General features: G+C 49.8%; 1 protein-coding gene across 1 annotated transcript in view; it reads left to right on the top strand.

Annotated features, from left to right (window-relative positions):
- Positions 1-6,476: 6,476 nt before the first annotated feature.
- Positions 6,477-16,642, top strand: part of LOC144762165 (uncharacterized) — a 101,580-nt gene continuing 91,414 nt past the window's right edge. Inside the window, exon 1 of the mRNA XM_078647323.1 lies at positions 6,477-6,542. The gene's annotated coding sequence lies outside the window, so the exon portion shown is untranslated. The remainder of the gene's footprint in view (positions 6,543-16,642) is intronic.

Raw genomic sequence — 16,642 nt, 5'->3', positions numbered from 1 at the left:
TCTTGCTTGCTTGCGCCCTGCCGGCGAGTTGATGTAGGCAGCTGGGCTGTGTATAATGCTATCTGGCCGCATAATAAAATGTTTGATTCTAAAATGAGCCAATGGCTGGTCATTTAAATCTACCAAGCCACAGACTCTGGTTCCACTAAATTTACACAAAGTACAATTAAAATCACCCACCCACATAACAAGAAGAGGAAATACAATATTAGTTACTTTGACAATTTCATCCCGTAATTTTTCAATAACCGATGTTTCATGGGCATCAAATATATTGTAATACCAATTAATTAAAAGGAGAGGCACTGGAAATAAATCCTTAATCATAAGCATTTGGTACCAAGGGGATTCCACCAATGTGACAGTTTTTATCATATTATACTTAACAGAGATAGCTGTCATAAGACCACCCTTGGCTCTTCCAGCATTTGAGGCTTTGGCATGAACATTAAACATTTGGTATCCATCCAAACTATGGTCCCCTCTGCTCCAGGTCTCCTGGAGGCAGATTATATCAAAGGATTCAACAAATTTTAACCACACCGAATCCTCTAGCCTCCGCGTAAAACCAGCGATGTTCCATGAAATCAGGCGGAAAGGGCAACCCTCAACCGGACCATCTACTTCCCCCAGGGATGTTATTACTTTCGGCTGAATCGCAACACTCTCCCCCTGAATTGCTGCTACAGGGCCAATATCTGCATCCAAGGGTGCCGATTCTACCTGTCTGGTGTTGACTCTACCACCCTGATTTACTGCTATATGAGTAATATCTAGATCCAAGGGTACCATTTCTATTTGTTCAGCCCCAACTCTCTCTCCCCTAGCCGCTGCTATGGAAGCAATCAATGGATTAGGAGATAAATGTATGTTACTAACCGTCTCTGCCCAGGTTCCAGCTACTTCGTCTGGGTTTTGCCTCATTGAGCTGATAGCCCTATCCCTGTCAATGTCTTCGACCCCACTATTGGAAATGCAGGCGTTCCGGAGTCAATCAAGCCCCTCCATTCCCATGAGTGGGTCAAACCTATTTCTTAGTGGTAGATACTGTGCAACCCAATCCAATCTGTTGACACCAGTGGGTCTACCCCAGCCAAAGTTATGTGGTAGACAAGGTAAGCTAGGAATCGTATATAGGTAAAAATAATCTAAACCTAGTGATTGAATGTCACCTAATCTGGCAAACCTTGGTTCCCTGCGTATGTGGTCTACAACCCATGTGTTTCTAAAATTAACAATTATGCAATCTCCCTCGAGATCCTTAGTGCTATGGCCCAACCATGCCACTCGCCTTACTCATAGGATCTCCGAATTTGAGCCCGGGGGTATTCTCCTATTCTTACTAAGCCAAAAAATAACTTTATTCTTAAATTCCCTATCTGATTCTTGATAATCTAAGTTAATTTCTGGTACCCCTGTTAGGATAATAGTCAGAGGCATGGATTCCGAGGGGAGATATACACACGGGAGCCTCTTTCTTTGCACTTCTTTACCCTGCGGTACATTACTCGAAGGCTGTTTGACCACTTGTTTTGGATTTGGAGCCTGTTTAGGGGCAACCACCATGACTACCTCAGTGCCTTGGGCCTTTCTACTTGCCACACCTTTTTCCCCTGTAGCTAATTGAATATTCTGGGCCACGGGAGCGGCTTTAGGTGGCTTAACGTTTCCTGAGGATATAGTGGAAGGGGCTCTGACATCTTTACTTTTTGTGCTCTTAATTAGTGCATCAAGTTTTGAAGTGTTCCCCTTTGTTATTAATTCTAGCTGATCAAATTTTTCTTTGATTAATTTCATTCGGTTGATCAGGGGCACTATTAGGGACCTAACTAATGTTTCCATTTTGGCAAGAAGATCCTCATTAGAGTTCTGTTGGATCAGTATTAGTTAATGCATCATTTAAAATAGGAGACTGAACTACAGCCTGTGAAGCATCACTGGGATGTTGAGTTTTTGCAAATCTTATACCGCCACCCATCTTCTTGCCTCCCCCTGTCTTATTTTTTACATGATTAGGAGTTATAGTACATTTCTTATTTACTCTCCTCGGCCCCTGATCTTGTTCTGTCCGAGGAACAGGAGGTGGAGGCGTTGGTGTGGATGTTCTGTGGCTCAAAGCACTAGAAGGAAGACTGAGTGAGGTTGAGCTCAACATGGAGCCAGTAGCAAAACCAGCTGGCCCCTCCTCCAAAGAACAAGGGATTAGGCTAGTGTCTACAAGAACAACCGGGTCACTACAGTGGGCCGGTGTTACAGCAGACCCGATCACACCCAGAGAAGACCGCTTCCCTGTTAAAATATCTATCGACAGACGCTTTTCTGCAAATGCTATTTCCTTCTCTAGAATTCCAGTAGCCCGTTTAAAAAACTGATCCAAAGTACCCGTAACCATACCTGCATTAGTATTTACAGTAACCATTCTACTTTTCCCTGATCGTAAGGCCATGACTACGATCAACAATTATCAATAACACTTTTAGTGGGAAAATGCTCTAGGTTTATGTAGAATATAATAACACAATGTGGGAACGAAACCTAAAATCAAAAGGCAATGGCCCAGCCCGGCCTCGACCGTCCTCGGATGGCCTCAGACGGCCCGCCCTTTGCCCGGGCTTCGTCCCGCACGCGTCCTGCGTACCGCGGAAGTGTCAATGTTATATAGAAGGCAAGGGGGCGGGAAGAGGACCCAGGTGCGCTAGATGATAATGCGCACAGACTGCTGGTCCTCGCAGTCCCACTCCTCAGTCGAATTAAAAGTTACTGCAGGTGTTGGCCCCAAATCGGCAGGAAGACGAGGCAAAAGTCCTTGTTAAAAAGATTCCACACGGGAGAAGTGGCAGCAGGAGATCACGGCTGCGAGCGGGGATGCCCTTTTTCCCCACTTCTTTGCCTTTTAGCTATGGTACCCCCCGTGGCCACTATTCACCAATCAGATAAAATTATGGATATAGTTCTTCCTAAGGGTGAATCCTGACTCTATTTATATGCTGACAACATTTCACTCACTCTTACTAATCTTCCTCAATCCTTACCCAGTCCTGCCAAGTACCACGCTCCAGGCGTTAGACTAACGCATTTCAGTGTGGCACTCCGCATTACCGCACTGAAATGCATTGTCACGCATATGCATGTTGTGTCTCAGCTGTCACTGAAAGCAGCCTAAAAATGAGGCAGTGCGCCGCCGATGTGCCTGCTCTGTTCACGTAGCCTTGGGGCTCACAGTGACTGTTAGCTAAGGCAGTGCTGGCAAGCTCAAACTCAACTGCTATGATGTATAATTACATAATTGTAATCATTTCCAGAGGCATGGCTCTGACTGACAGCCTGACATCATCATCGAAGTAGTGTCCAATGACTTACTAATACATGCCGCCGGCGCGGCGGGGGACGTCACATCCTGCTGCTGGAGCGGGGAGTTTAAGTAAGGTGACTCTGCATATTTTATGAAGGTGTCCCTTGCAGCATTGCTGAAGGCAGCTCGCACCGGCCTGGGCCGCTGCCGTGCTGTAGCTCTGCTGTTATTTTACCCCGCCGGCGGCCCCTAAATTATTGCTGCTGCCAACTCGAGGGAGACGTATTAGAGGAGTAAGGGGCATATGTAGGTAATTTACATTTTGCGATTCTCAAATAGCGATTTTTAAGGAATCGCTATTTGAGAATAGCAAAATGGAATGTAGGTAATAAATCGCGATTTTTTTGCGAATCTCTAAAATTCCTTAATTGCGATTAGCAAATTGCGAATCGCAATTAAGGAATGAGTGTCCCATTCATTCCTATGGGCCAAGAGGCCCATAGGAATGAATGGGGATACATTCTCAAATTGCGATTTTCTATGACAAAATCGCAATTTGAGAATCGCAATTCCAAGGGTGCCAGGGTGTCCAAAGGACACCTGTTGCACCCCTACATTGTGCCTGTAAGTACATGTGGCCACATGGCACTTTGAATTTTTTTTAAAAATGCATTTTGACAGGAAATCGCAAAATAACATCTACTTGGAGTAGGTGGAATTTTGCCATTCCTTAAGCCAAAATCGCAATTTAAAAGGCACCCCTACATAGCATTTAAGGAATCGCAAAATTGTGATTCCTTAAATGCTTGAGCAAAATAAGGAATCGCAATTTTTGCGATTCCCTAGTTTGCTATGTGACATCTACATACCAAAAGGCCGTTTGCGATTCGCAAACGCTGAAATTCTGCTAATTCCGGCGTTTGCGAATCGCAAACGCCTTCCTACTTATGCTTCTAAATAACTCGGGTCTGTCACTGGACAGCCCTGCCCAGGACTCACAGGAGCCAGGACAGCCTTTCACTGTGGAGGCCGCGGGCAGGTGGCAACCCTGAATTGCTGCGGCCTGCGGAGGCTTGACTCTGCCTCACCTGAACTCAGCCAGCCTTGCAGACCAGAGTCGCTGCCATAATGGAGCATCACCCACTTCAGTCACCAGACTGACCCTCATCTGCTCCTGGGCGCGGCCCAAGTAAGTACCAGTGTGTGTTTATAAGACAGATCATACCAATGGCAGTGGGTGATCAGGCAACTGCAGCTTGCAGTCAGTGTCTGCTGGTGTTAGATTGAAAGGTGACATAGTGAATCCAATCAACCGGCCTGACTTGTGGTTGGATAAGAGCGCACTGGCTCTGCGTGAATTGCGCCTAATGCATCTCAGCCCTCTTGTTCAGCAGCAAACTCCACTTACAACAAGGTTGCTAATTAACAAACAATTAGCCACATGCTGATCGAATGCTTAGAGGCTTCAATACTGTCCCCACAGGCAGTCATTGCCACTCTACAGGTCCACTACAGGTGGTGAAGCCACCCAGGCCACTTACCAGATTTTGTATTTTTTTGCATCGTCCCACTAGTGAGCCCCTACACGGTGGTCCCATGGCCATAAAGCCTACTGTCGTCTAATTATATAATCAAGCTGGTTAGTCAGTACACCAAATTCTTCAAGTATAGCGAGCAGTAAACACTTCTTTCTGCAGGAGGTGCTGAGTTTCCAAGTAAAATAAAGTATGGCACAATAAACTACATGTGAAAGGTCAATGTCCGGTCTTCCTCCTGTCATAATAAATAGATTGGGCCCTGGCTGGCTGTAACCTGTGTGTGTGTGTACCTCAGCCTCACTCTGAGGCTTGCCCAATGTTGATTGTCTGTGGACACTGTCCGGTTAGGTTACACAGGCACTAGCTTAGTGCCTTGCCATATCTGGGGTTTTGCAACTGTTTTAAGATCATCTTAGTTTCTTGTTGCTCAAATGTGTGTCATTTCTGTTAACTATGGTTCCCTTGTGGTCATTTTTTGATTTTGCTTGCGAGAAAATGTCACTAATAGTCGTTAAAATATCACTCTTATTACACTGAAATTATGAAAATGTCACACATAGCCATCAGAAACCTTGGCAGCTATGCAGTAATTATTTATTTGTATTTAACTGTGTGTGTCTTTGCATATCTGCAAAGAGTGTCAATAAAATACTGCCTCCGAAAGACATGGTCATTATTTAATATTATGGTTACACAACTGTTTTACAGTGCAATGAGATTACAAGGGCACTAGGCTGGTGCCCTTCCATTTTAGATTCTTTGCAGTTCTTAGATTTTAGAGTTTCTGGTTGTTCAAATTGGTGTAATTTCTGATATTTAACTGTTTCCATGGACTTCAATTGCTTGATTTTGCTCGTGAGAAAGTGTCACTCATAGTCCTTGAATGTCACTCATAAGTACACTGAAACTATGGCAATGCCACACATAACCAATCTGAAACCCTGGCAGCTATGCCTCCCCAATCCTTTATATAGCTTCATATGCAGCTTCTCTTTCATGTAATGCTGTATTCTCAAGCTTTGCTATTACTTATAATTGTAATATTTCTCTTGTAAAACGCTCTAAACCTTTGGATAATGCCTGTGCTATATAAATATGGATAAATAAATACATGCCAAACTATCTGATTTGGGAATCAGACTTCTGTTTTTTTTTTTAAATGAAAAAAATAGCTCTATTTTATCTGCCTTCCCTCTAAAAATAGCCTTAAATTCGATGTAAGTCCTTGGGGTGAAGTAAGCAGGTCTCCTTTCAAAACCCCTCTTTCTAGTTTGGGAAATTGGAAATGAAGGCCTGCATGCCCACAAGTGGCGGTTGGGGGGGGGGGGGGACACCGGAAGCTCAGCTCTGCGCATGCTCAGGGGCAGAGACACCGATCCCAGCTCTTGTAGCTCTGCGCATGCTCAAAGAGAGAGACACGATCCAAGCTCTTGCAGCTCTGCGCATGCTCAAGGAGAGAGGCACCGATCCAAGCTCTTGCAGCTCTGCGCATGCTCAAGGAGAGAGACACCGATCCCAGCTCTTGTAGCTCTGCGCATGCTCAAAGAGAGAGACACGATCCAAGCTCTTGCAGCTCTGCGCATGCTCAAGGAGAGAGGCACCGATCCAAGCTCTTGCAGCTCTGCGCATGCTCAGAGGCAGAAACACTGATCCCAGCACAGCAGGGGGGGCCGGAAGCAGGCCGCCCAGAGCCCCGGATGGGAGGCGCCCAGGTAATGATAGTGCATTAAAAGAGAGCATCAAAGGGAGTGGAAGCCAGGTTATGGTGTGTCTGTCCTGGGATGGGCAGTGGGAGCCAGGTTATGGTGTGTCTGTCCTGGGATGGGCAGTGGGAGCCAGGTTATGATGTGTCTGTCCTGGGATGGGCAGTGGGAGCCAGGTTATGGTGTTTCTGTCCTGGGATGGGCAGTGGGAGCCAGGTTATGGTGTGTCTGTCCTGGGATGGACAGTGGGAGCCAGGTTATGGTGTGTCTGTCCTGGGATGGACAGTGGGAGCCAGGTTATGATGTGTCTGTCCTGGGATGGACAGTGGGAGCCAGGTTATGGTGTGTCTGTCCTGGGATGGACAGTGGGAGCCAGGTTATGGTGTGTCTGTCCTGGGATGGGCAGTGGGAGCCAGGTTATGGTGTGTCTGTCCTGGGATGGGCAGTGGGAGCCAGGTTATGGTGTGTCTGTCCTGGGATGGACAGTGGGAGCCAGGTTATGGTGTGTCTGTCCTGGGATGGACAGTGGGAGCCAGGTTATGGTGTGTCTGTCCTGGGATGGACAGTGGGAGCCAGGTTATGATGTGTCTGTCCTGGGATGGACAGTGGGAGCCAGGTTATGGTGTGTCTGTCCTGGGATGGACAGTGGGAGCCAGGTTATGGTGTGTCTGTCCTGGGATGGACAGCAGGAGTCAGGTTATGGTGTGTCTGTCCTGGGATGGACAGCAGGAGTCAGGTTATAGTGTGTCTGCCCTGGGATGGACAGTGGGAGCCGGGTTATGGTGTGTCTGTCCTGGGATGGGCAGTGGGAGCCAGGTTATGGTGTGTCTGTCCTGGGATGGGCAGTGGGAGCCAGGTTAGGGTGTGTCTGTCCTGGGATGGACAGTGGGAGCCAGGTTATGATGTGTCTGTCCTGGGATGGACAGTGGGAGCCAGGTTATGATGTGTCTGTCCTGGGATGGACAGTGGGAGCCAGGTTATGATGTGTCTGTCCTGGGATGGACAGTGGGAGCCAGGTTATGGTGTGTCTGCCCTGGGATGGACAGTGGGAGCCGGGTTATGGTGTGTCTGTCCTGGGATGGGCAGTGGGAGCCAGGTTATGGTGTGTCTGTCCTGGGATGGGCAGTGGGAGCCAGGTTATGGTGTGTCTGTCCTGGGATGGACAGTGGGAGCCAGGTTATGGTGTGTCTGTCCTGGGATGGGCAGTGGGAGCCAGGTTATGGTGTGTCTGTCCTGGGATGGGCAGTGGGAGCCAGGTTATGGTGTGTCTGTCCAGGGATGGGCAGCAGGAGACGGGTTATGGCATGTCTGTCCTGTGATTGGCAGTGGGTCTGACAGTAACCGTTGTAGTGGGATGCTTGATACTCTGGATAAGACCTCCACCAAACCCTACCAAGGGTTCTCATGCTATGCTGTAGAGAAGGCTTGAGGCTGCGTGAATTTATGTTTCAAGAATGCTTAAAGAAGTATAGAATTAAACAGCGCAAAGTGATGATTAGGTGTTTAAAAATATATAATGCTACAGCTGAGTGAATGACATTTGCTGGTGTGAATGTCAGAATTTCCAGATTGTAGTATGCTTATAAGCCTCTTGGACGACTGCTCTTCTCAAATGATTCTAACACATTTGCCGTCCTTTGGAAGATCATATGGTTATGAACCAAAGCAGCGTAACCCGAGGTCTGGCTGGTACCCTTTAATGGTCTTATCAGCGAAAAAGGCAAGGGTAGCCGCTGAACATGTGGCTGTTTTATTTATTCCAATACTCCAGGGCAGAGAGCTGAGGACTGTGCAAATCCAGCTTATGGCGCACCTTATGCGCTCTGGGCAGGTCCAGTTCACGTCGAACCTCGTGCGCCCCCGGCAAGTCCAGCTCACGACACACCTCATCCCCCCCCCCGGCAAGTCCAGCCCACGGCGCACCTCGCGCGCCCTGTGTAAGTCCAGCCCACGGCGCACCTCGCGCGCCCTGTGTAAGTCCAGCCCATGGTGCACCTCGCGCGCCCTGTGTAAGTCCAGCTCACGGCGCACCTCATGTGCCCCGGGGAAAGTCCAGCCCACGGCACACCTTGCGCGCCCCAGGGAAAGTCCAGCGCACCTCGCGCGTCCCGGGGAAAATCCAGCCCACTGCGCACCTCGCGCGCTCCCGGCAAGTCCAGCCCACTGCGCACCTCGTGTACGTCCAGCTCATGGCACACCTGCCGCGCCCCAGGCAAGTCCAGCACACGGCGCACCTCGCTCGCCCTGGTCAAAACTGCTTATCGCGCTCTTCACGGGCCTTGTGTAAGTCCAGCTCATGGTGCACCTCACGTGGCCTGTGCAAATCCAGCCCACGGTGCACCTTGCGAGCCCTGTGAAAGTCCAGCTCATGGTGTACCTTGCATGCCATGGGCAAGTCCAGCTCACGGCATACCCTGTGCAAGTCCAGCTCACGGCGCACCTCGCGCGCCCTGGGCTAGTCCAACCCACAGTGCACCTCGCGCGCCCCGGGCAAGTCCAGCTCACGGCGCACCTCGCTCGCCCCGGGCAAGTCCAGTTCGCGGCAAACCGGGTAAGTCCAGCTCACAGCGCACTTCATGCGCCACGGGCAAGTCCAGCCCATGGCCTACTTCGCGCGCCCTGTGTAGGTCCAGCTCATAGCGCACCTCACGCACCCTGTGTAAGTACAGCTCACAGCGCACCACGCATACCTGGCGTGCCCTAGGCAAGTCCAGCTCGTGGTGTACCTGGTGTGCCCTGGACAAGTCCAGCTCATGGCGTACCCTGGGCAAGTCCAGCTCACAGGATACATCTCATGCCCTGTGCAAGTCCAATGCACTGCGTACCTGGTGTGCCCTGGGTAAGTCCGACTCACACGTACCTGGCGTGTCCTGGGCAAGTCCAGCTCACGGTATACCTGGCGTGCCCTGGGCAAGTCCAGCTCATGGTGTACCCTGGAGAGGTCCAGCTCACAGCATGCATCTCGTGCCCTGTGCAAGTCCAGCTCACTTGTACCTCACGTGCCCTGTGCAATTGTGCAAGTCCAGCCCACGACGTATCTGGCGTGCCCTGGGAAAGTCCAACTCAAACGTACCTAGCGTGCCCTGTGCAAGTCCAGCTCACGGTGTACCTGGCATGCCCTGGGCAAGTCCAGCCCATGATATATCCTGGGCAAGTCCAGCTCAGAGCATACATCACGTGCCCTGAGCAAGTCCAGCACACAGTATACCTAACATGCCCTGTTCAAGTCCAGCTCACTGCCTAGCACACCGTGCGTCCCTTGTGCAAGTCCAGCTCACAGTGCACCCCACGTGCCAAGTGCAAGGCCAGCTCGCAGCCTAGCATACCGCATGTGACCTGTGCAAGTCCAGCTCACAGTGCACCCCACGTGCCAAGTGCAAGGCCAGCTCACAGCGTACCTCATGTGCCCTGGCCAGCTCCAGCTCACGGTAATCTTCACGTGCCCAGTGCAAATCCAGCTCGCAGCCTAGCATGCCGCATGTGACCTGTGCAAGTCCAGCTCACAGCGAACCTCACACGCCCATAGCAAATCCAGCTCTTGGTGCACTCTATGTGCACTAGGCAAGCCCAGCTGACGGTATATTTCAGTTGTCCTGGGCAAGTGCAGCTCACAATTTACCTCATGCTCCCTGTGCAAGTCCAGCTCACAACGTACCTCACATGCCCTGTGCAAGTCCAGCTCACAGTATAGCACACAGTGTGTCCCCTGCGCAAATCCAGCTCGCAGTGCACCCCACCTGCCAAGTGCAAGGCCAGCTCACAGCGTACCTCCTGTGTCCTGGCCAGCTCCAGCTCACGGTAATCTTCACGTGACCAGTGCAAATCCAGCTCGCAGCCTAGCATGCCGCATGTGACCTGTGCAAGTCTAGTTCACAACGTACCTCACATGCCCTGTGCAAGTACAGCGCGCACCTCAGGTGCCCTGTGCAAGTCCCGCTCAAGGCACACCCCACGTGCCCTGTGCAATTCCAGCTCACAACATACCTCACATGCCCTGTGCAAGTACAGCGCGCACCTCAGGTGCCCTGTGCAAGTCCCGCTCAAGGCACACCCCACGTGCCCTGTGCAATTCCAGCTCACAACATACCTCACATGCCCTGTGCAAGCCTGTGCAAGTCCAGCTCACGGCACACCCCACGTGCCCTGTGCAAGTCCAGCTCACAACATACCTCACATGCCCTGTGCAAGTCCAGCGTGCACCTCAGGTGCCCTGTGCAAGTCCAGCTCACGGCACACCCCACGTGCCCTGTGCAAGTCCAGCTCACAACATACCTCATATGCCCTGTGCAAGTCCAGCGCGCACCTCAGGTGCCCTGTGCAAGTCCAGCTCACAGTATAGCACACAGTGTGTCCCCAACGCAGGTTTTACAACGAAAACCATTACAACGCATTGCGCTGGGGGGCGCTCTAGGATAGGGAATAGATTTAATTTACTATCCAACACCTTCCCTAGTGTCCAAGGGAACTGGAGTTGGAATAGTAAATGAAACTATTCACTATCCAGCACCCCAAAGCGCAATGCGTTGTAAAGGTTTGCGTTGTAAAAACTGCGTTGTAACAGCATGCGTGGTAAAAGCATGCGTTGTAACGTCATACATCCGCTCGCGGAGAGTATCTACTGACGTTTCGTTGAGCCTTTTAAGTGTTAAATTCGATCTCTACAAATCCTTGAGTTGTGTATACTTGAAACCCGCACCACATGAAACCACATGCGTAAATCACAGGATGTGATTGCACCGTTTGTCATTAATTGCTTAATTTTGAATCCGTTTCCCGCACATCTTTTAAGGCAATAAGGTTAAATGTCGTCATGTGAATGAGGGTGCAGTAAAACCAGCTTTCTGCCACGCCCCATGGTGCATTCCAATTGCAGAAATTAATGTGTTGACAGTTGCATGTTTAGGACCCTGGCATGTTCCAAAGTTTGTTTTTAACATAAGGGGGGAGGGAGCACACTGCCTCTCATCCCAGCATAGTTCACCCCATTGCATTCTGGTAAATGCAGTATGCTTACTTCATTTTTGCTATAGTTTTTCACCACAGGTGAAACCATTTACCAGAATGCAATGGGGTGAACTGTGCTGGGATGAGAGGCAGTGTGCTCCCTCGCCCCTTTGTTTAAAAGGCTCCCTTGAGCCAAAGGGCTGACCAACTCATCTGGGATGCACCTGTGTGCATGTAGAGTGGTACTGTGACCTGTGACTACTTGGGCAGCATTTCAGCAACCACAGATGACTTTTCTCTGCTCTCTACTATGTCTGCTCTCTACTGATGAAGGGCTAAGCCCAGAAACACATGTCTAGAGACAAAAACCTACACCAACTTCGGTGAAAAACAACAGCAACTTTGAAGTAAACTTACTGCATTTACCAGATTACAATGGCGTGAACTGTGCTGGGAAGAGAGGCAGTGTGCTCCCTCCCCCTTGTGTGTTTTTAAACATGTTGTAGTGCAGAAACTGTCCCCCTGTCAATTACTCAACTTCAATCCGCCCCCATAGTGGCACTCTCTTGCCGTTTCCATCCAGTACTCATTAAGGTTACAGCTGTGTTGCCGTAATATAGTCCCTGCTCTTTGGTATTTAATTCAGTGGGAGGGCGGGTACATCTCTGGAATCCTAGATGTAGCCAAGCCCATCTCCAACTTGTGCCATCATTTGCATGAGGGTTCGCTTATGTAGTTGCAAACCCTACCTTAGCAAGGTGGATGCCTTCCACCCATTTTGAAATCCTATGCATCTACACTGCCAGATAATACATTTCACAATCAGGGGCACTCAGTTCTCCCTCATCTTTAAGTTTTTTCGGATTGGTTGGAGCCAACTAATATCTGGAAGCATCACCAAACCAGATCGGACAGTAAAACGCAAAAGTCTTTGAAAAAAGACTTGGGGACCCAAACTGGTCACAAATTGGAAACACATTAAAATGATAAAGCAAACCGAGGAGCATGAATATGTCAGGTTCCAAGGCGCAGGACGATTACGGGCCGCCATAAACTACAATTCCCGGCATGCAGTGCGTACGTCACGCACCAACGTGAGCGGCGCGCGCATGCCAGGAAATAAAGGGCTGAGTCGGACGGCGGTGAGACGCCGATAATTCCGTCTTTGCAGTGGCGTTTCCTGGAATTCGGGGTTGGTAGCGGTAAGAGGCGGCTGAAGTACCCAAGTACGCCAGAACCGTGAGTAGCCAGAAGTTGTGGGGGTGTGTGGCGTTGGTAGTTCCGATCCCAACAACACACCCACAACCTGTTTTGTTTCTTGGGAGTTTCACTCGGAGGAGTGGTACTCGGAAGTTCGTGGACTTCATGACATTGTTTTCTACTAGGTGGCTTTACGTACGGTCGCTTTGGGAATAAGTCCAGCGGCTTGTTTGAGCCGTACTAAGCCAACCTGGTAACTTTGTACATATTGTAAATACGTGCATGCAGGCCCAGTGGCGATAGGACTCACCTGAACCTTATTGAGCCTCGTTACTGTAAGCCCTCTCATAGTACTTTACTTCATATATTTCGAAGGCTCTAACTAAAGAAGATAGCGTTACAGAGTGAGTTTAACTCTGAGAACCATCTGCGAAGATTTTCCTACCATTGGGTCTTAATGAGGAGAATCTGATGATTGCAGTGTTCATACTTGTTTTCTTTATCTCGCTCTAACAGGAGACAGGAGGGGTAGTGGACGCCAATAAGGGAACTGTGGTATCACCCATATAAAGAATATCAAGCATTGTTCAGGGTATGTGTGTACCCACCATAGCGCACAGCACACGTCTGTACCAAGCACTCTGAACAGAGGGAATTGAATCGTGTTCATTTTGTTTTCACAGTTGGGCACAGTTCTGCAAACCTCACCATACCCCTGTCTCCATTGGATTAAGTCGTTGTGTATTTTTCTTTACAGGTAATGAGTGGGGGCAGTGGAGGGGGTTTTGGGTTGAGGAAAGTAGAACACACTGTTGTAGGTCAGGGAGGTAGGGTATTCTAATATCGTGTTCTTTGTTGTTGCAGATCTCCCTCCCTGCTGTTCCCTTCCTTTCCCGCGCCCCGCTGTATTATCTTGGGTGTTCGTTTCTTAGTATCGGAACACCAAGGTTGTTCGGTTGGGCCGGGATTAGGACTCTCATCACAGCCCAGAGGAAGTTGGGAGCCGAGCCTGATAGAATTATCGGCCCACGGATTTTACCTCCTCTTGGCTGTGCTGGGAGTCAACCATGACTACCTTAGAGGACGTCATGGCTGCTTTGGCCTTAGTGCAGGTAGAGCTGGCAGCTTCCAATAGAGAGGTAGCGGCTGCAAGGGCTGAAAACGCACAGTTACGAGCCAGGTTTGACAGATTGCCACCTACTACCACATCAACCGGGGCTTCTAGTAGCACTTCCCCTACCACGTCCGTGGTGGTGGAAATGCCCGCACAAATCCCTCTCGCACCACCAGAACGATACTATGGGGACATAAAAAAGATTCAAGTGTTTATGACACAGGTACAGATGCACTTTATGTGCAAACCCAAGATGTTTTCCACACACCAAGCGAGGGTAGCTTTCCTTATCTCATATCTAGGGGGGGAAGCTGCACAGTGGGCTGTTCCCATAGTCAAAAGGGATGACCCACTCCTGTACCACTGGGACAATTTCAAGGAAGAGTTCGAAAAGACCTTTGATAGGAGAGCAGAGACCCTCACGGCAGACAGAGAGTTGTTGAAGCTAAAACAGGGAGATGCAGATCTTGTCACATATCTCAACAACTTCCGGAGACTCGTGGCCGAAACCGATTGGCCAGAAGCAAAAAGAACAGCCTTATTTTATCAAGGCCTTAGCGAAGACATGAAGGACGTATTAGCCCAGATAGACCCCCAGCCCCGTACTTGTTCTGCTTTAATTGACCTTACCTTGCGCTTAGACCATCGCATGAAGGAAAGGAAAGGAGAGCATAAGAAAAAGGATAAAGCAGTGATGCCTTATGAACAAGCCAGTAGTAGTGACAAGCCGGCTCCTGCTTCTGATGCAATGGAGATAGGGGCGGTGCGAGCCTCCTTAACCGCCAGCGAAAGAGAACACAGACGCAAACAAGGACTGTGTCTCTATTGTGGGAAGAAAGGCCATTTCCTACGTGAGTGCCCGGTTAAGCCAAAACTCAACCGGGTTCGGGGAGGACAGAGCCTTGCAGGAGCGGCAGCAAAGGAGTCGGAAAACTACACGGCTTGAAGGTGAACGAAGGGAAACCCTCAGGCATACACATCATCCCTTCACTTACCCCGAATACGTTGGACGAGCGGAACCACCTCTTTTTGAAAATGACCTTACACATAGACAACAACCACCATGAAGTGCAAGTGATGGTGGAGTCTGGGGCTACAGGATGTTTTATGGACTGTTCTATGGCTCGTCGTTTGGGAGTGAAACTGGTCTCTAAAGACAGACCCGAAACAGTCTACGCTGTTGATGGCAACGAACTACAAGCAGGCCCAATAACCTACCAAACGAGGGAGTATGAAGCCGTTTGTTCTCCATCCCATCATGAACGGCTGGTCTTCAACATCATTGAAGCCCCACAATATGGAATCGTCCTGGGTCTCCCATGGTTGCAAAAACATGACCCTGACATAAGGTGGACTACCAAAACGATCCAGTTCCTTTCCCATTATTGCCGCGACCACTGTTTCTCAATGATAAGGAATCCGGCACAGACTGAAGAGCCTACGTACTCGATAGCCACAGCTGCAGAAAAAGACGTAACTCTGCCTTCGTGTTACGCTGAGTACAGGGCGGGTTTTCAGTGATAAAGAGGCTGAGGTGCTGCCACCACACCGAACATATGACTGCCGCATTGACCTCATCCCCGGCTCTGAAATCCCTAACGGGAGGATTTATGCTCTAACACTACCTGAAACAGATACGCTACGAGAATATCTCGACAAATACCTGGGATTAGGTTATATCCGACCATCCAGATCCCCTGCAGCATCTCCTTTGTTTTTTATTCCCAAGCAAATGGTGAAAAAAGATGCTGCATAGACTACAGAGCGTTAAACGCCATGCAGACAAGCACCGTAGACCAAATCCGGTGTATCGGAAGGGAGATCTAGTCTGGTTATCTACCAAGCACATTAGATTCAAGAAACACAGTGTGTTTAACCCGCGGTTCATAGGACCCTATCGGGTGGTTGAGCATGTGAATCCGGTGGCTGTGCGCCTGCGATTGCCTGCGCAGCTTCGCATTCATCCTGTGTTCCACGTTTCCCTCCTGAAACCCTCCAGGAGTCCGGTTCGTAGGTCCCCTTTGCCTCTCTGGGTGCAACAGGATCAGGAGTATGAGGTGAGGTGCATTCGGGACTCTAGAAGGGTGAGGGGTCGCTTGCAGTACCTTCTCTCCTGGAAGGGGTTTGGTCCGGAGGAGGATTCTTGGGAACCAGCGACAGCTGTTCGGGCCCCCCGGTTGGTGGCCCGGTTTCACCGCTTGTTTCCTGGAAAGCCGGGGGGGGTGTTGGCCCCTTTGTGAGGGGGGTGTACTGTCAGGTTCCAAGGCGCAGGACGATTACGGGCCGCCATAAACTACAATTCCCGGCATGCAGTGCGTACGTCACGCACCAACGTGAGCGGCGCGCGCATGCCAGGAAATAAAGGGCTGAGTCGGACGGCGGTGAGACGCCGATAATTCCGTCTTTGCGGTGGCGTTTCCTGGAATTCGGGGTTGGTAGCGGTAAGAGGCGGCTGAAGTACCCAAGTACGCCAGAACCGTGAGTAGCCAGAAGTCGTGGGGGTGTGTGGCGTTGGTAGTTCCGATCCCAACAACACACCCACAACCTGTTTTGTTTCTTGGGAGTTTCACTCGGAGGAGTGGTACTCGGAAGTTCGTGGACTTCATGACATTGTTTTCTACTAGGTGGCTTTACGTACGGTCGCTTTGGGAATAAGTCCAGCGGCTTGTTTGAGCCGTACTAAGCCAACCTGGTAACTTTGTACATATTGTAAATACGTGCATGCAGGCACAGTGGCGATAGGACTCACCTGAACCTTATTGAGCCTCGTTACTGTAAGCCCTCTCATAGTACTTTACTTCATATATTTCGAAGGCTCTAACTAAAGAAGATAGCGTTACAGAGTGAGTTT

This window comes from Lissotriton helveticus, chromosome 6 (genome assembly GCF_964261635.1).
Source record: "Lissotriton helveticus chromosome 6, aLisHel1.1, whole genome shotgun sequence".
NCBI lineage: Eukaryota > Metazoa > Chordata > Amphibia > Caudata > Salamandridae > Lissotriton > Lissotriton helveticus.
This window is presented reverse-complemented; position numbering and strand designations above follow the sequence as displayed.